Source organism: Cryptomeria japonica, chromosome 11, assembly GCF_030272615.1.
Source record: "Cryptomeria japonica chromosome 11, Sugi_1.0, whole genome shotgun sequence".
NCBI classification, from domain to species: Eukaryota; Viridiplantae; Streptophyta; class Pinopsida; order Cupressales; family Cupressaceae; genus Cryptomeria; species Cryptomeria japonica.
The window spans coordinates 189,650,898-189,671,702 of record NC_081415.1 but is presented as its reverse complement, the minus strand read 5'-3'; positions in this window follow the sequence as shown (position 1 = coordinate 189,671,702).

Sequence of the window (20,805 nt, the reverse complement as noted above, 5' to 3'; positions counted from 1 at the left end):
CATTAGTAACATCTAAGTTCATTCTTGTCAAGATCTCATAGGTGCACAACTAGAATAAATTTTAAAAGAAAATGGAAATCAAGGTCTGCACAAAAGAATAGAGGAAGGTGTCAAAATCCAGAAAAGGGAAAGTTTGTGTTGTATTTGGGATGAAAGGAAGGGTGAAAAGAAAAGGAGGCATAGGAAAATATGAAAATTCAAGCATAAAATTCAATGCACATGGAGAGAGGAAAGAAACACACCAAAGAAGAGAGGGGAAGCATAAGGGTACATGGGAAATTGGATAGATAAGGATTTTTATTGTTTAAAATAAAATATAGCATAAAAAAGGATATAGATAAATTGTTAGAGAGGAAAGCTATGAAAGAGAGCCTTAGCATGAGGATAAAGAGAGACATGCACTAGAAAAAAATTGGCACCTAAGGGATCGAAGGAACAAAGGATTGATTGGAGATAAATTTGTTGTGTCAAAGTCAAAGAGAGCATGAAGAATATGAAGAGGGTACAGAGTTGGAGGAGTACAAAAAAATACACTTGTAATGATAGAGGAATGCATAAATAATAACATAACAATTGGAGTTTAGAGGATTGTTGAATATTTTAGAATTGTATTAATTCCCTAGAAATTTCCAATAAAAATTGATAGACCTTCCAATTTATGAATTGTGTTTGAGTATATTGTTTGAATTGAAGTTTAATGTTCATTTACTACAATCTTCCTTAGTCTAATAAGACTATGGAGAATTTAACTACATCACCCACATATAATGAGAAGGCAATGTGGAGGTTGAAAAACTATCCAAGTTGGCGATTGACATGATTATGAACTATGATGGGTTGGATATGATAGATCTATTAGCATTATGTTATGTGTAGTCATTGATGTCAAATCTTATGGTCTGAATTAGGTCCATCGGATGTAGTATGTTGTGCATAAGTATTTGGATAAGGTGTGTTGGGAATTTGAATGTTTCTTGGATTTACTGGATGTTTTGGCTTTTCGAAAAATGCTATTCAGTGCTACTTTTGGGTCAGGATTGGTCCAAAGCTCAAGGTTTTTTGGACTGGACATTGAAGTTGTGTAATGGTAGTTATATAGCATGTGGATAATGTTTGGGGTCCATCTTTGGTGATATATGTTATGTGTTGACATGTTCAATGAGGAAAAGTGTAATGAGGTCTACTTCTCATTTCTTCCCACTGCCAAAATGATTAGTGGAGACATCTTTTAGATCTTCATCTCAACCGACATTGAGGATCATGTTTTTTTGGAGATTGTATATGTGGGTGTATGATTTGATGAGTTGATGTGTGGCTTTTGTGTTGAAGATATGCGAGATTGAAAGAATCTAGTTTTGTTGTGTGAGTATAGTGTTGCAGATTGTTACCGAAATTAGTTCCAATAGTGCAAACTGTGTTTCAATGGTGGATTCTCTTTATCTTTCTTTCTTCTTCTGCAGTGAGCCTTTCTGGGCAATGAGCCCTCTGATAGTGAGCCTTTCTAGGTAGTGAGCCCATCTACAGTGAGCACTTTGACAATGAGCCATCCTTTATAAAAATCACCTTAACCGGTGTTTATATATTGAGAAATGGATTCTTTGTGGTTTTTTCCTTCTTGGTTTTTTCATGGAAATTTTAGTTTTTCTTGTGTTTGATCTATTTTGTGTATATGCTTTCATGTTTTATTAATTCTACTAATTGTTCTAGATCTTTTAATTAAGTGTAATGTTTTTTTTATTGTCAACTGATTCAGCCCCCCCTCTTAGTTTCCCAAATATTCAACAATTGGTATTAGAGCTTTGGTTCCTTGATATAAAGCTTCACTACTTGAGGTAGATCCTAATCTGATGGCACACAAATTATCCATTCCTATCTTTGAAGGATCTAATTATAGTTTTTGGAAAGTAAAGACGAGGGGTTATATGGTTTCTCTAGGTTACAACACTTGGAAGGTTGTGAAGACTAAGTATGTTCTACCAGCGAATGGTCTTAACACTCCGGATGAGATTCAAGCCCATGAAGAAAATGAAAAACCAAGGTATATTATATTTAGTGCATTATAAAAAATTGAATTGACAAAGGTTATTTCTTTGAATACTTCTAATGAGGTTTTGCAGAAGATGAAAGACATTTATGAAGGGAATGAGAGAGTTAAGCTTATGAAGAGACTAACAGTTAAGCGCAAATATGAAAATCTAAAGATGGAAGAAGGATAAGACATTGTAAGATATTTTTAGAAGGTTGACAATGTAGTGAATGAAATCAGAGAACTCAAAGGCAACTTGAATGATGAAGATGTGATTAAAAAAATCCTGATGACATTACCGATAAGCTACAATGATAACATCTTAGCTATTGAAAAAACCTATGATCCAAAGAAGTTCACCAGAGTGCATCTTTTTGGTACCTTGACTACATTTGAAGTAAGAAAGTTTGGAAAGGACAAAGACAAATTAGAGACCACATTCAAAGCATCTGAAGATGATTTGGATGATGAAGAGAGCCCAAATGAAATGGAAGCAAACCTTGTAAGAAAACTGAAGAAAGGCACTGGAAAGTACAAATGTATGTTACCCTTTAAGTGTTTTAGCAGTGGAAAGATTGGTCATATTACAACTAGATATCCGAAAAAGGGAGCTAGACAAAAGTTTAGGGAAAACAAGGGAAAATTCAATAAGAAATCCTATTACATTAAGGATGATGTTGACATTTTAGATGATGAATTAGACTATGAGGATGGTGATTGTTTGTTTCTCGTAGAAAAGAATTTCCCAAGTTTTATATTTATAAGATTGTTGCTAATACATTTCATTCTAGAAGAGATAAGAATGAGTGGTTTATTGATAGTGGATATTCAAATCATATGACTATTGATAAGAGTAAGTTTATAACACTTGAAAAATATTATTGTGGTTCTGTTAGGTTTGGAGATGATCAAACAACATTAATTGTTGGGATTGGCTCAATTAATTTTGATGGAAAATATAACGCTGACAATGTTTATTATGTCAAGGGCTTGCACCATAATCTCTTAAGTGTTGGCCACATGTGCGGAAATGGATACAATGTTATCTTTTAGGACAATGGATGTGAAATCTGGAAGGAGTCTGAAATAGTTATTACAGTTGGAAGAAGCAAAAATGGAAATATGTATCAACTAGAAGGAGCTACAAAACATTGCTTGATATCATAACTTGATGGTAGTTGGCTATGGCACTAGATGATGTGTCATATCAATTTTGACAACCTAGTGCAGATCAATTCGAGGAGTGAAGTAAGATATTTACTCAAATTGACTAAACTGAAGAACAACATTTGCAAGGAATGTTAAGTAGGAAAGTAGACTAGAAGCACAATTAGAGGATGTTGGAGATTGTTGGAAGTATACTGCAAATATGTGCTTGAGAGATATCTGAGAGATGTGTTGTCATTGATGTCAACACATTTCTCTATCTATGAGAGATGTAATGAAGTTCAGTGAGTTGGTTTGTTCAACATGATGATAATAAGAATTTTTAGATTAAAGGGTTTGTAGAGGGATGTGTATAGATGATTAAGTGCAATTTGTAGAGGTCCGCATGAAGATTTGAGTGAATTATGATTATCTGTGTTGTGGATGGTTATTCTATTGTTCAGTGATGATAGTGGTCACTATTTTGATATGCATTGCTCCACATCAATTATCTTTATCTATGTATTTGGAGATATGTTTGGGACATTGATGTGTATCTTCAATTGAGTTGGTTTGTGGTTTGGAGCTCCGCAAGTGATTTTGTTTGTGTTCCCGAGGTCCTGTATAGAGATGATGATGAATTTGGTAATTTGAATTGGTGCGGATATTTTTGTGGTAATTCATGATGCTTGTGGATGTTTTTAGATTGTGTACCTTTTGTGTTGGTAGTCCACATTGATCATTGAGCTCGTAATTGATGATTTTCTTTGGCATATTGGTGTTCTTCATGTTTTTGGCTAACCAAATGATTGTAGCATGTTGTGGATGTTCAATGCATAATTCTTGGAGGTGTAGCATGTTCGATGAGGTAGATTTGGGTCTGTGTTATGTCTTAGTCGATATTTCTTGGTCTGCATGTGATATTGTAGCATGTGGTTATATTTTTGTATTTAGGTGGTGAGTGTTGAGATGACCTTGATGATCTTGACAAGGTTGATGTATTGTATAAATAAATATAATATCGTTGTTATTATGTATGTATAGATGAGAATAAGAATGTATGTGAGAAAATAATGTATACATCTTTCGGAGGTAGAGAAGAAGTGTGAAGAAGAAAGTGAAATTTTTTATGTGATTAACCGGAACTATAACCAGGCATTGAAGATGCTATTTCTTAGTTCATGATCTTCTGGATGTGATCCGAATCAGTTTGTAAGATAGTGAGTCTTTCTTGGGTTGTAGCCCTTATATTTTTGAGTAGTGAGATCTAGGCAATGTGCTTGAATGCATGCTCATTCCCCATTGTAATATTTCTAATACTTCTAACAGAGTATCATCATATTGTGGGTAGGTTCCCACCATGGTTTTTCATTGATCATGTTTTCCATGTCAAAATCCTTGGTGTTATGTGTGTTCTTCATGTGTTGTTGATTTATGTTAGAGTAATTGGGTATTTACTTGATTAATTAAACAATATTTGTTTAATTCTTTAAGTTCCCTATTATCTTTTTACACTTAAGCTAACATTAGGTGCATAATAATTAATTCTTAATAATTATTATGTGCAAGTGTAGGTTTTCCCTTTTAGGGTTTCTTGACCTAGTAGAGGTTATTTTTATTTTCTTTGTATCATTATGTCATTACACATTTTGTTAAATATTGAGCTATCCTCTTTTGAGCATATTTTCCTATGTTTTTGTTCTTCAGATTGCTTTGCTTCATTGCTTCTCCTTGTAACAGATTGTTTTAGCTTGCAGAAGATCTTTAGGCTCCTGTGGTGTTGTGTTTTTCAACTCCAACATGGTATTAGAGAACAAATTTGCAGCTATTTGTTCCTATTTTTGAGAACTTTTGCATTGGAAGCAGATCTAGGGTTTTAGGCAATTTTTTTGTGTGCTTAGGGATAGGCCTTTTTTCTGAGCACTTTGGGCCTAAACAGACCTCACCATCATGCTTAGAAGGCCCAAAAACCCTTATAGTCATATAAAAATTTTCTATTTTTTACTCCTAAGCATCTGGGTGAATTTTTTCTCCAACACCAGGTCGTACGGCTCTGGCATGCAAATCAAGAAAAAATTCAAATTTTTTTTTGCCTTTTTATTGCATGTAGGCTGGAATTTTTTTATTTTTTTTAAATCAAAAAAAAGGTAAAAGGCAAAAAAGGTAGTTTGTTTTTTCAAAAAAAAATTTGGTTTTTGCGCAGGGTACAAGACTTGATAGTGTGGCTGCCCTACGGCCTGCCAGACCTATCAATCTGGCCCCACTGGCTCCTTCCAACCCCTGCAGCTACCGTCAGCCTCCACCTTCCGGCACCTCCAGCCACAACTGACAACATCCCCCTGCAGCCATCATCACCTCTATGGCCCCCTCTGCCGGCTTAGTCTCTGCAGCCCCCTCCGTCGGCTCAACCTCTACAGCCCCTGTCACACTACCCACCACCGCACCTCTCCCTGCCCATGCTTCACCGAACCACAACTCCGCTCAGCCAACCCAACACCACCCACCACGCAGCCACCAATGTCGCCTAGCCACTAGCGCCCCGCCACCTCCACTTGGCCTCCTCCTCCACTGCCTGCTGCTCCTCGTTGGAGCGCCACCGGAGCCTGGCTCCTCCACCGGACCTCCACCCTCTAGTCTTTTTGAGGGGTTTTTTTTTTTGGGTCATATCTTGGGCATCTAGAGTCATTTTTTGGAAAACAAATAGGCATAGGAAACTTGGTTCCAAGATGAACATCGTGGCGGTAGATTTTTTTTTCGAATCTATTTTTTGTCTATACTTTTTTCTATTCAAAGTCAGGCCTCTTTTTTGCACTTCTGAGGCTGTAGAATGGGCAAACAAACTTCATTTTTTGAAAATGAATAGGAGTTGGAAAGCTCTCAGCATGCTCTATTCAGATTTGTGATCTTTTTCTTAGAATTTTCATTATGTACATAAGATATCATTTTGAATTTTTTTTTTCTTATGTACTAGGGTTTGGGTTTATCTATTGTGGGGGGGGGGGGGGGTTTCTTTCTTTCTATTATTTATATCAGAAATCCAGAACACCAAAACCCTCAAAACAAACAAACCCTTCTGCATCTTCTGTCTATTTTGAAAGATCACATAATAAATAAAAAAACAAGCAAGTGCAGGTGCAGGTACAGAGTTTTGTTCTCATGGCAGATCCTTCAATTGAGTTGTTGACTTCACACAACTATCACACCTAGAAGCCCCGCATCATGAGGCTTCTTAGGGCATGAGGGTTGTGGTCTTATTTGGATGAGGTTCAGCCTGTATTGCAGCATCCTTCTGAGCTTCTTAAGCATAAGAACAAGATGGATGAGGCCATGAGTTTGATCTCCTTGCATGTCTCAAACAATCTTATGTTTCAGCTTGATGAGTTGCTCACTTCTTGGGCTATGTGGTTGAAGTTTGATTCTCTCTTTGGGAGGGTTAATGAGATTCCAGTGTTACAGATTGAGGTAGAGTTGGTTTCTTTGTCCCCTGATTCCTTTCCCACCATTGAGGATTTTTTGAATAAGTTAAAGACTACCCGATCTGTTCTTCAGGGATGTGGCAAGATCAAGACAGACACATAGTGCATTCATTTGATTCTTTCAAAGCTTCAGGGTCATTTTCCATTTTTTGCCTCTGCTTTCTACTCCACCATGGATGGCTTGGGTGCTCATTTCACCATGCCTACCTTTGATGTCTTTTGTGAACATTTGTCTCGTGAGCAGTCTCATCTTTCTCAGCTAGATATGCTTTCAGGATCCAAGAACAAAGCATTGGTTGCTCAGTCCTCTAAGGAGAAACAAAAGCAAAAACCGAAGCTAAAGAAGCCTTCTCTAGGTAGTGAGAATCCCTCCAAGCCTACTCCTAAGTTTGAATCTAAACCACCATTTCCTCTCAAGCATGGGAAATCTTCACAGTCTTGTGAGTCTTCCTCCAAGACTAAGAAGAAATCAGGAGATACTTATAGTTTTTGTGGCAAGGAAGGACATCCTATTTCTAGGTGTTGGAAATGTTTAGAGGCTTTAGAGAAAGCCATGCAGCAGTTTCACATCTCCTCACCTTAGGCATTTTCTACTTCCACAGGGAAAGGTCATGCTCTCATTGCTCAGACTTCTACCTATGGGTCCACATGGATACTAGACTCTGGTGCTTCTCACCATATAACTCACACTCAACAGTTGGTTACTTCTCTTGCCTCTTGTGGTACTTCACAGATTGCCATGGGTGACTGAGTTCAACTTTTAGTCTTGGGTTTTGGTTTTGTCTCATTGGATGGGGGTACTCTACAGGATGTTCTGGTTGTCCCTAACATCTCAACGAACCTCCTGTCCATTTCTCAGATTTGCCACTCTTGCTCTCGTAAGATAGTTAAGTTCTCACCACATGGTGTGGTTATTCGAGACCTCCATGACTCTAATTGGGTTGTGGCTACTGGGATTGTGGATACTACATCTCATCTATATAGATTTGATGGATTTGAGCCCTCTATGGGTGCTGGTTCGTCTCTTATAGCACATACAAATTCAGCGAGTAAGCTTTGGCATGAGCTCTTAGGCCATGTCAATTACAAATATCTTTAGTAGATGAGTACATAGGCACTTGGTCTTGGGCTCCCATAGATTTCCTACACTGATGGTGTTTGTCATGGTTGTGTGCTTGGAAATAATCACAAAGATCCCTTTCCAAAGGGAAGAGCCCCTCGTGCTTTGGCACCCTTGGAGTTGATTCACAGTGATCTCATGTCCTTTCCCACTCCTTTTTCTAGGGCCAAGTATGTGCTCACTTTTATTGATGACTTCTCTAGATGCACATGGATGTACTTTCTTAAGTACAAGTCTAATGTCTTTGATTCATTTTGAATCTTCAAGACATTTGTTGAGAAGCAATCAGGTTGTTCTATTTAGTGGATACATACAAATAATGGGGGAAAGTATGTGAATCAAGCTTTCAGAGATTTTTGCATTGAGCATGGTTTGCAGTTTCAGTTTATTGTTCCCTACACCCCTTAGCAGAATTGTGTTGTTGAGCGAAGAAAAAAACCTTACAGGAGATGGCAAATTGTATGATTCAGTCCAGGTCCATGGATCCATCTTTTTGGGCTGAGGCAGTTAATTGTGCCAACTATATTCAGAATCAGATGCCTCACAAGGCTATTTGACATATGACTCTTGAGGAGGCTTGGTCTCATGACAAACCTAATGTTTCTTTTTTTCGAGTGTTTGGTAGTGAGACATGGGCTTTTATTCCTGATGCTCAATGGAAAGCCATGGAGCGGAAGAGATGACCACTCATTTTTGTTGGCTATTGTGAGGATGTTAAGGCATATAGGTTGTTTGATCCTGATTCTAGAGTTGTCCTATTTCGATGGGATGTTCAGTTTGATGAGCGCCTTCCCATAGTGGATACCCCGACTCCAGTGTCGACTCCCCTGCCTACTCCTTCCATTGCATCTCTTTAGGATCTTTTTGAGGATGATTGAGATGATGGTGTTGATGATCCACCATCCCCACCTCCACCTGCTCCACCTCAAATTCCCAAGTGGGATCGCTTTACTGTAGAGGCAGTAGGTCCTCTGGCCAGTGATCCTTTAGATACTTGTTAGACCCGTTCTCATACTATGGGTTCTAGTCTTTTGAGTCATGCTATTTTAGATGATCCTCAAAAGTTTTCATAGTCTACCAATCGTCCTGAGTGGGATTGTGCTATGGAGGAGGAGTATTCTTCTTTGATGAGGAATCATACTGGGGATCTTTTTCCTCTTCCTAAGGGCAAAAAGATGGTTAGGTGCCACTAGTTGTATCGCACTAAGTATGTTGCTGATGGTTCCATTGATAAGTAAAAAGCACGTCTTGTTGCGAAGGGTTTCTCACAGGTTGAGGGTATTGATTACCCTGAGACCTTTTCCTCTGTCACCAAGATGAACTCCATTTGCTTTGTACTATCTCTTGCAACTTCTCAGGGTTGGCTTGTTTTTCAGATGGATGTGAAGAGTGCCTTCTTAAATGGGGATCTATAGGAGGAAATCTACATGGAGCAGCCTCAAGGATTTGTGTAGGATAGTTCTTTGATTTGCAAACTTTGGTATTCATTGTATGGTCTCACACAGGCCCCTCAGGATTGGTATGAGAAGATGGATTCTTTCTTGCTCTCCACTGGGTTCACCCACAGTCATTCTGATCACACAGTGTATACTCAGCTTCTTGAGGGTGAGATTCTGATTCTTGTGCTATATGTTGATGATCTCCTTATCACCGGTAGCTCATCCTCTATGATTCAGCATACTCAGCGAGCCTTGATGGATTAGTTTAAGATGACAGATCTTAGTCTTCTGCACTATTTCCTTGGTCTTTAGGTGATTTAGTCTTTTGATGGGATCTTCATTTACCAGCAGAAGTATTCTCTTGACATGCTTTGGTGCTTTGGCATACTTGATTGCAAGCCTTCTCCCACTCAATTTCAGTCAAGGGTTGTTTTGACCACCACTTTCCCCACTCCTTCAGTAGATTCTACACTTTACAAGCAGTTGGTTGGCAGTTTGTTGTACCTAACTCACACTCATCCTGATGTTTCCTTTGTGGTTGGCCTTGTCTCTCGATTCTCCCATGATCCTCATGAGAGTCATTGGAAAGCGGCCAAACATATTTTGCAGTACATTCAGGGCTCTAGTTCTCATGGCATTCAATATACATCAGGGGACCCTCACATTGTTGGCTACACTGACTCTGATTGTGTTGGTGATGTCACTAATCAAAAGTCTACTTCTAGCTTTGTTTTCTATCTTGGCTCTAGTCCTATCACATGGTCTTGCAAGAAGTAGACTGCCTATGCATTATCATCTACATAGGCTGAGTACTGAGTTACTATGCTCGCCAGTTAGGAGATCTTATGGCTTCAACAATTGTTGACTGAGTTTGGTTTTCCTCTTGATAGTCCCATTGTCCTTTGGTATGATAATCAGAGTACTATTCATATTTCCCACAACCCGGTAGAGCATCAGCGGATGAAGCACATTGAGCTTCACATGCATTTCATCCCGCAGTTGATTCAAGATGGTGTTCTCATTCTAGAGTACATTCCCACTGCCGAGCAGGTTGGAGAAATCTTCAAGAAACCTTTTGCATCACTACGCTATCTCCAGTTGCACTCTATGCTTGGGGTGAAGGAAGTTGTCCTTGGTGGGTCTTTATGAGGCCTTCCTTCCTCCTTCTTCTTTCAACATGTTCTTTTATCTCTTTTTGGAGAGGATTTTTTTTCCAGTGGGTTTTCTCCTTTGTCTCCATTTCATAGAGATTTCATTGTATTTGGTTACCAAATCTGGACTTGTTGTTAGGACCCATCTTTCCTGCTTTTAGTAGTTGTTCTAGGTTTTAGCTTCTCCCTAAGTCTAGCTTAAGGGGGGTGTTAGATTAATTTGGTATTTACTTGATTAATTAAACAATATTTGTTTAATTATTTAAGTTCCATATTATCTTTTTACATTTAAGCTAACATTAGTTGCATAATAATTAATTATTTTATTAATTATTATGTGCAAGCCTAGGTTTTCCCTTTTAGGGTTTCTTGACCTATTAGAGGTTATTTTTATTTTCTTTGTATCATTATGTCATTACACATTTTGGTGAATATTGAGCTCTCCTCTTTCGAGCATATTTTTCTTGTGTTTTTGTTCTTCAAATTGCTTTGCTTCACTGCTTCTCCTTGTAATAGATTGTTTTAGCTTGCAGAAGATCTTTAGGCTCTTGTGGTGTTGTGTTTCTCAACTCCAACAATTTATACTTTCATTCTTAATTATCATATCTAAGAATAAGTTTAAATTGTGTAATTTTTTTGAGACAACTGATTCACACCCCCCTCTCAGTTGTCTACCTGGAATCAAAGATATTTCATCCGAGGAAAGGATTACTCATCCACCAGATTATTGGATTTGGTTCACATGAATCTTTGTGGTCTAACCCAAACAAGGAGCCTATAAGGTGAGAGGTATTTGATGTTATTAATTGATGATTATTCTAGAATGATGAGTTGCATTTCTAAGAGAGAAATCTAAAGCATTAGAAAAGTTAAAGATATTCAAGGAAATAGTTGAGAATGAGATTGATAGGAAAATCAAGTGTTTAAGGTCTAGTAGAGGAGGATAATTCATTTCAGCTGAGTTCAATGACTTTTGTGAGAAGCATGGCATCAGAAGATAGTTATCAACCCCATAGACACCACAATAGAATGGTGTAGTTGAAAGGATGAACCAGAATATACAAGAGGAAACTAGAACTATGATGAAAGGATTAGAGTTACTGGAAGTTTACTGGAGAAGAGAAATTCATATAGTAGCATACACTCTTAACATAATTTTTTATCAGAGGAAATATGGTGAGATATTTTATGAACTTTGGTATGGTAGAATGATAGTGAAATATTTCAAGGTATTTGGAAGCAAGTGCTATATCTAGAAATATGAGGAAAATCTTGGAAATTTGGATAGTAGAGTAGATGAAGGCATATTCCTAGTTTAGTCAACAAAAAGAAAATAATACCGATGTATTTGATTAAGCAAAAACATGTTTTAAGGGGACCCGAAACCATTGACATCATAATCCAAAGATAGATCATTAAATCAACTGGACCAAGATTAATAACAAATAAATTGAATAGGCTACAAGAGAGAAGGACAACAAAGACACAATAGCTAGAGAAAAGAACAACAAAAAACCAGCGAGGTGCTGGTGAACATAGCAACAAAAAAACCACAACTAGTTACATCAAAATATTGAGTGTTAGGATAACCAATGAACAAGTGAGAGGGGGGGTGAATCAATTGTTAACATATTATGAAACTTTAAGCACACAAAACCTTTTACCAGAGTGCATAAACTAAATACCATAATAGTAGATATAACAATTAAGTTCAAACATAAATCATAAACTAAATACCATGCATCCACAACACATAACACCAAGATTTGTATGTGGAAAACTCAGTAAAAGGGAAAACCATAGTGGGAAGCCTACCCACAGTCAGATGATACTTCTGCAATAAGTATATGAATACAAGAAGGGGCCTTCACATGTAGGAAGGCCAATAGCCTAGAGCGGACTTCTCATCACAAAAGGAGCCTCACTGACTACAAAGGAAATCTAGATTACAATCTTGAAATAAGATTGGACTGCAAGAATAGCTTCTCCTGTGCTTGAGTATAGTTTTGGTTAAGCTCAATGCCAAAGGTCTTAAACCTCTTACAAAAACCCAATTTGATCACCTATGATAGACCAAAACCTCCTACATATGATTAAAACTTTATTCACACATAGATAATCCCATAACCATGACTGACGATCTACAAAGAGATCTTACATTATATTTATACCAACCCAGGACCTAAACAATTGGGTTGGCCACCTAAAAGATAATACATTATGTCCATTACTTAAACCTGCAAACCAATGATAAACCAAGTCAGCCTAAGACCAAACCAACATTAACTAAACAATAGATCCAACTGGTAACACATCATGAGCATCCACCAACACATTACATAAATCTGTCGTTAACCTAGCAAAATAAGATCAGACCTAAAATAGGTCGCCATGAGCCAAATGAAATACCACCAATCATCTAGAACATGAACATGATAACCATCTACATCCTGAAAAACTTCTAGAAGCCGCACCACCACCACTTATCCAATCCATCAAAAGATCTTCAACAAAGCTCTGCCAGTAGAACTCTTACTGGTAACCAAAAGGCTTACTAGAACATATGATAGCTTCTGGATCACCAAATCTAGAACCAACTGAATGTGACACATATCTGAACAAAATGAGTGACCAAACCAAACCAATTCCACCAATCAAAAAATACCGGATACAAATCTCCTGTTCATCATCAAAGTCCAACCACTCTACCAGAATCTGGTAGATAACTAAAGAAGCTAGTGTTGACATCAATGGCAAACATCAATGCAACACATAATCAATTCCTCCAAATTGCCAACATTGAGACTATCAGTAGCCTCTTTCTCCAGTATTATCATGGTCTTTGTAGCTTCCTTGAGGTCGAGAAGATCCTGAGGCATAGGTACCTCCATAGCCTTGGTGCTTTGTCTAGTCCTCCTTATAGTGCAAGGGATATCCTTGGAGCTAGAGACCCCAACATCCATCTCCAGATCCACAAAGTTCATGTCATTGTGCATCATCTCTAATCTAGCCACCATAGCTGACATATTGGTAGTAGACACTCTCAGGATAGCCGCACTATTCTCCTTGATCTTCTTGAGAGCAATCTCAATTTTCTGCATTTTCAGGCTAATCTCCCCAAACTTTTCATCATATCTATTCTTAAAAATCTCAATAGCCTCACCATTTTTCTTAAGGCACTCCAACATCATTCTTTTTTAATCTTATTTCCATAGGGCAGACTCATTTTCTCTTTGAATCACATCCTTTCCCCTTGTCCTTAATTATCACCTGGCCCTCTTTCTCCACAACCCCTTCAACCCTTTCCAACTTAGCTAAGGTAGTTCTCTACTTGAGAAGTAGAGTCTTAATTTCATGGAACATGAAATGTTGGAAGCGGTACAAATCAACTGAGGTACTTCTAGTAGCTCACAAAATATCAAGCATCATTTCAAGCTTGTCTTGTAAGTCTTGGGAATCCAATTCCATCAGTTCTAATTCCTAGTTTTCAGAAGATTTAGGAGGCTTCTCACCCCCCCCCACCATATTAAAATCAGATAAAATTAACCTCTTACCTTTCCCCTTGGGCTTCACCTTGGAACTAGAGATTTCCTCCACCGACGAGACATCATTTTTCTTCTTGGGGATTTTAACCCTCTTCTTAGGGGGGTAGAGGCGATGACCTTAACCTTAGACTTAGAGTCATCAGAACCATCACTAGGGGTGTAATCCTCATCTTTATCTTCCAAACTGGCCTTCACCCTATTAACCCTAGCTTCAAAGTGATCATAAATTAAAAGTATTAAACCCCGATGAGCCAAAAGGCTCGACCTAGGGTTCATAATGTGGTTAGCTAGACAATCATTAAGGGAAGAAACCAAATAATAAGGAAAGGAAACTTTATTCCCATATCTAAAATTATTGAGAAACACAAAATGGTACCTATAAACTTTAGTAAACCTCCCATCAATAGTAACAAATTCCATTATCACTTTCAACATTTTATGCCAAAATATTTTTACTTGGTTGGGAGCGAAGTAAGTTATGTTGTGCTTGACAAGCCTCTCCTTTTCATCTTCATTCTCAGGAAAATATTTCACCACATTGTCAGAGAATTTTCTATCCTCAAAGAATTTGGCCCCTTCCATCGACATACATGTAACCTCTGCAACCAATTTCTCCTCCAACTTCACCATCTGCCCAAACAGAGTGACTTTCTTTTTGTTCCATCCCTTAACAAAGAGTTTGGAAACATGGTCCTTTTTACCATGTAGTTTCTCCAAATACCCTGTTATCACTCCTTTCTGTAATATTCTCCACACTTTTTGTTCTTTCTTCCAACCTTCACAGCTCAACGACTCATTCTGGTTAATATTGCCCCCTATTGTTTCAATGGTTCAAATAACCCCACCTTCACCTGAGAAAAAAGAGACTCTACAATACCAACAGAAAAACATAGAGCCAAGGTAGAGCATACAATTAAACACCCACAAAGTGAGCGGTATAGTCCACCTCACGCAATCTAGAAACTTCTTGCCAGCTCATCCATTGTTAATAAAGCAACTTGATCTAAGGGCCATCATGACATAATAAGGGAGTAACCTTTCCATTAATGTGATCAAAAAATAATTTATCCTTAGCCTCTAAAGACATATTGCTTTCACCTTGCCACATGATAGGGGCCCATAAATTAACTCCTATGTTGGCAAAAGTGTCTACAACCTTATTTTCTTCCCTATAGGTATGAACTATAACACACCTATCCAAGCCTTCAATAATTTTAAGGCTCTCCATAGCTGCCATAGCTTCAGCTATATGATTGGTCTGGGAACCCAAGGGCAGGGCCACCACAGCCAAACAATGCCTTTTAGAATCTCTAACCACTCCCCCCCAGCTGGTCCAAGGTTCCCCTTAGTCGCCCCATCAAAATTGACTTTCACCCATTCCTCCAAAGGGTAATTCCAAACAACATCATCTCTAGATTTCTTTGCTTTGACTTTGCTAATATCATCCTCTAACCCCCACTCCATAGAGATCCTCCTATCCTCCTTATAAATAGAAGTGAAAGGAAGGTAGCATATACCACTACTAATTAATTTCATATTTTCTCTGATGGATCTACACACCTTGTCAAAAATAATCTCAGCTATGCAAAATGACTCCCTAAATATTATGTTGTTGCTTTCCTTCCAAGAATGCCAGGAGACATAGGTAAACAGCAAGGACCAAAACTTTTTGATAAAAGAGTTGGAAGAGGGATACCTCCATTAAACAAAGAAATTCTCCACCTTATCTGGAAAGACCCAAGCAATCTTCCACTTATGCAAAATCATACCCCAAATCTCCACCATGAAGGGGCAATGAAGCACAAGGCGAGAGACAAATTCTTTAACATTGAGACATAAATGACATCTATTCAAAAGCAACAATCCTCTCTTACTTAAATTTTTAGTAGTATGGATTTTATTTTAGAGTAAAAGCCAGAAGAAAATATTAACTTTAGGGGTGAGTTTTTTTATCCAAGCCTTGACCCAAAAAGGAGGATGGGGTAGGGGAGATACCAATTTTCTAACAGTAGAGGCCACAAAGAAGGATCCATTTGGGGTCAACCTCCAAATAAAAAAATATTCAATTAGAGGGTTAACAAGCAAGGATAGCAATGCCTGCTGGATTGGAGACAAGACAACATTAATTTCCTCTAGATTAGCCCAAGAAGAGTTCTTCTAGTAAGAAACAAAACAACCAAATCTAGCTTTGCAAATTTTGACAAAGGGCAATAGATTAGGGCACAAGCAAAGGGGGTTCATAAAAAATCCATACTTCACAAAATCTGATGCTAGAACCCTTACCTAATACCCAATCAGCTCCAACTTTAGCCACCTTTTTAGCCTTGAGAATGTTATTCTAGATGAAGGAACCATGTGGAATGTCATAGGAATGAAAGAAGGACACTGTATTAGGGACACCATAAAGGTATTTGTTGAACCATAATCAATTTAATTCCTTCCTTTCACCATAAGTCCTCCACACCTATTTAGCTAACAAGAAATTGTTAAAGTCTTTAATAGTCCATAAGCCAAGACCCCTCAAAGCTTTAGGTAAGAAAACCTTCTCCCAGGAAACCAAAGGCATCCTTCTCCTATCTTCAACTCCATACCACAAAAATCTTTTTTGAATCTTCTCAATTGCTTCAAAAAATTTGGAGGGGATCATAAATAGACTCAAAGCATAAATAGGAAGATGTTGAAGCAAGGATTTCAGCAACTATAATTTCCCATCTTGATTAAGCAAGGCACCTTTCCATCCTACCATTTTCTTATTGAACCTATCTACAATGGAGCTCCAAAAGGTGATAGGAGGGGTTGATCCCAGTGGAAGACCTAAGTAAATTGAAGGAAAAGCATCCAAAACACATCCAATGATGTCAACAACTTTCCTCTGCCTCCATGGAGGAGTGTTGATGAAGAAGATAGATGTCTTATTCCAATTAATAATCTGACTAGAAGCTTGAGTATAGGTTTGCATGGCACCTTTGAAATATCTCACTTCATGGACAGTAGAAGACCCAAAGAGGATGGTATCATCCACAAATTACTGGTGTGAACAAACAAGATTGGAAGATGAAGGCCTTATTACTTTGATTTCCCCTGTTCTAGTCAACTCTTGAAGATATCTGCTTAATATTTCTACCATGATAGTAAACAAGATAGGGGAGATGGGATCCCCTTGTCTTAAACCTCTCGAAGGCTTGAATAATCTAGAGGGGGAGCCATTTATCATAACAAAGAAAGAAGTAGAGATAAGTTTCCAAGTAATACATGATACTCTATCATCAAAGCCATAAGCTTGGAGGATTCTTCTCATAAAACACCAATCAACTCTGCCATAGGCTTTAGTAAGATCTAACTTAATAAGAAACCCCTCTTTCTTAGAGACATCCAGAGAATGAATATTCTCATGAACCATAAAAAATGGAATCCAAGATTTGCCTTCCCCGAATGAAGCCATTATGTTGTGGGGAGATGAGGGAGGGAAGTACTGCCAGCAACCTAGAAGTGACAGCCTTTGATATAATCTTGTACAGAGAATTACAAAGACTAATAGGTCTAAATTTGTCCAAAGAGTCTTCCCCAGGGATTTTGGGAATAAGAACAAGAAAGGTTGATTTTGCCTCCTTGAGGAGAGATTTAGACCCAAATAATTCCTTAACAACATTAACAATATCATTCTCAACAATGTGCCAAAAGAAATGGAAGAAAAACATGGGATACCCTTCTGGACCAGGGGCTTTATTTCCCTAAAAGGAAAAGACAACCATTTTGATCTCCTCCATAGTAGGAATAGTCGATATGCTTTTATTTTGATCAACCCCAATAAATTTTGGAATATTTTCCAGCAAAGAATCTTGACTTCTCAGACAAAGATTAGACTCATCAGTCAAAAGAGTAGCAAAAAATGGACAGCCTCAACAACTATCTCCTCCTCTTTTTTAATGGCATTTCCATCTCTCACCAACTGGGATATTCTATTTGCAAGTTTGTGTTTCATAGTAGACATATGAAAGTATTTGATGTTTTTGTCCCCCACAGAAAGCCACATGGTGCAGGAGCACCTCTTCAACAAGAAAATCATGGCTCTGAGGATGAATACTAGGATCATAGTGTTTGTCATAGTGTCTTGTGTTTATGCAAATTTCATGTATTCAATAAGGACCCTACCATGTAAACCCATGTCACTGATTAGGCAATTTGATAAGCCAATTAGGACAATGTGGTCAATAGGGGTAGTAGAATGTTTGGTTTTGTGTTTGATAGGTTTTTAGGATGTTTTAGGAGTGTTTGGTTGATCCAAGTGTGTGGATCCCAACCTTAGAGAGTTTGACAACTTTTTATGCAAAAATGCAACTTTTGAGTGCAAAAGTGCAACTTTTCAAAATGTGATTGATGTAAGCCTCTCAACAACTCTAGACTCTGCCAAATTTGGTTGGTAACCATTGGAGAGGGATATATACCTTTTGGATATGATTCTCAAGGTTGGGTTTGATTTTGGATTGAATTTTGGAAAAAATAAAATACTAAAAATTTGAGTTTTCCCAGAAATTTTGAGTTTACAGAGGTTGTACGTCCTTGACAGGCTTGAATCTGACAAAATCAATCATGTAATATATGGATAAATGAACTAGCTTTCATTTGGCAGTGGTTTGAGGACTTGATCATTTGTGAGTAGTGAGAAACCCTTGTTTTACTGACTGTAACCTGGAAAACCAAGGTTTGGCTAGGGTTTCGCCAAATAATGGCCATACCTTGCATCTCCTTCCTCTAAAAGTTCTTTCCTTTGGTGGAATGCAATATTGGCTAGTTTATGTTAGGATTTCCATGGGTTTTTGTAGGGGAGACTTGGTTTTGTGGAATTTGAAGCTAATCTAGGTAGACATCTCCATGTGACTACCTTAAGCAAATTTAGGACAGTCACCATAAAATCTTATAGCGATGGATTCCAAGCATGTTACCCTAGAATTAGAGGTTATTCATCATTCCCCACATGCTCATAACATTGTTTTTTCAGTTGGGATACTAGTAATGGGGGTTTCTTTGTAAATTAGGCCTAATCGCCCTAATCAGGTCTCTAGGCTTCTAAGGCGTCCAGACCCTTAGGTTGCAGATCTTACCAATCAATTTTGGGGGATGAGTGTAACTCCCAAAAGGGTATCTAGAATGGTGAGTAGGCTGTTAGAGTGTGTGGAATATTTTGGAGTTAAGGTCAGTTCTCTCACTAAATAGGGATACTAGCCTAGGGGGTAGGTTTCCAAAGTAGGTATAAGGATTTGAAGACAAAACCCTAAACCAATGTTTGGAATAGTCCGTAATAGTCATGAATTGACCAAGTCCAAAATATTCAAGAGAAGGAGTCACTGGTGAGGCGTGTTTGATAATTTGAAGCCATTTACTCATCTTGAGTAGGTGTTAGCTTGAGTAGTGGAGAGTAGTTCAAAACCTTAAGATGTGGAGTCCTTCCTTGTAGGGTCATTTTTTTATTTTGAAGGGTCAGGACCTAACCTTTTGGACTTGTCCTTAGGTGATAAGGAGGCTTCTACATCAAGTGGTATTAGAGCATAGGAGTGTTCTTTGGATAGAAGAAGAAGACAAGATGTCAGAGGAAGAGGGATCCTAGGAAATCCCATCAAGAATGACCAATGTTGAGTTGGTTGTCTTGGTGAAGAAGGAGATGGAAAAGAGTAGAGTAGTCAAGGCTGAGAATTAGGCCTTTAGAGATGAAATGGACCAGTTGAAGGAAAAAGTGGAGAGGGGAGAAAGAGACTTTGGAAGTGTTGAAGAAAGGGATGAAGAGGATATCCCTAGGCAGGAAGAACAAGAGGTTCCTGCAGACCAGAAACCCCTGATGAGTGTCCTCAAGTCCATGGAAAGAAGAACTATGGATGTGAAATTTGATCTGCTAGTGTTTGTATGTAAGATGGAACCAGATACAGTGATGGATTGGATAGACACCTTGGACAATTTCTTTAAGAGTGAAGATATACCAAAGAACCAAAGGGTGAAGATGGCCCAATCCAAAATGAAAGGGGCTACACTAACTTGGTGGACTTTCATCCAAGATGAGAGGGTGAAAGAGGGGAAAAGAAAAGTTGCTACTTGGAAGAAGATGATGGCTTTGGTGAAGGAATCCTATGTTCCAGTGGACTATAATGTCCAATTGCATAAGAGAAGACAAAACTTGAAGCAGAAGGAGATGGATGTGAGTTCCTACATAGAGGAGTTCATGAAGTTGTGTGTGAAGACCAATGTAAAGGAGAGTGAATATGAGAAGGTGTTGAGATATCTCAATGGACTGAGATTTTCCATCCGAGAAGACTTGAATCTCCACACCCTGGAGATAGTCCAAAAATGTTTTGAGTTGACACTCAAGGTGGAGGAGAAACTAAAGAGAAGACAAGAACAAAATGGCAGAGGCGAAAGAGGCCCTTTCAGAGGTAGAGGAAATGCTTTTGGATACCAAGGTGAGTCTAATCAAGAAGGAACCAAAGGAGAGAGCAATTACAACCAAGGAGGAGGCTACAATCAAAGAGGGAACTTTAGGGGTAGAATACCATCCTCTAGAGGAAGATACCAAGGTAGAGGACCTCCTAGATGCTACAACTGCAACCAAGAGGGGCACATGGCCAATAGGTATCTGGAGAAGGCTACAAGCTCCATGGGAGAAAGGAGGAGCAACTTGGTGCAGGAATCTAATTGCCAAAGCGTGGCAAGTGCAAAAACCTATCAAAGTGTTAATTGTCCTAATAGCTATGGCTACCCTAAAAGAGGAGAGGCTCTGATGATGAGGAGAGTAGTAACCACCATGAAGGTACTTGATAAGGAGCCCCCACAAAGAAAGTCTCTTTTCAAAACTACCTGCAAGGCAGAAAGAAAGGTATGCAAGGTCTTGATAGACTCTGGGTCTACTGAAAATT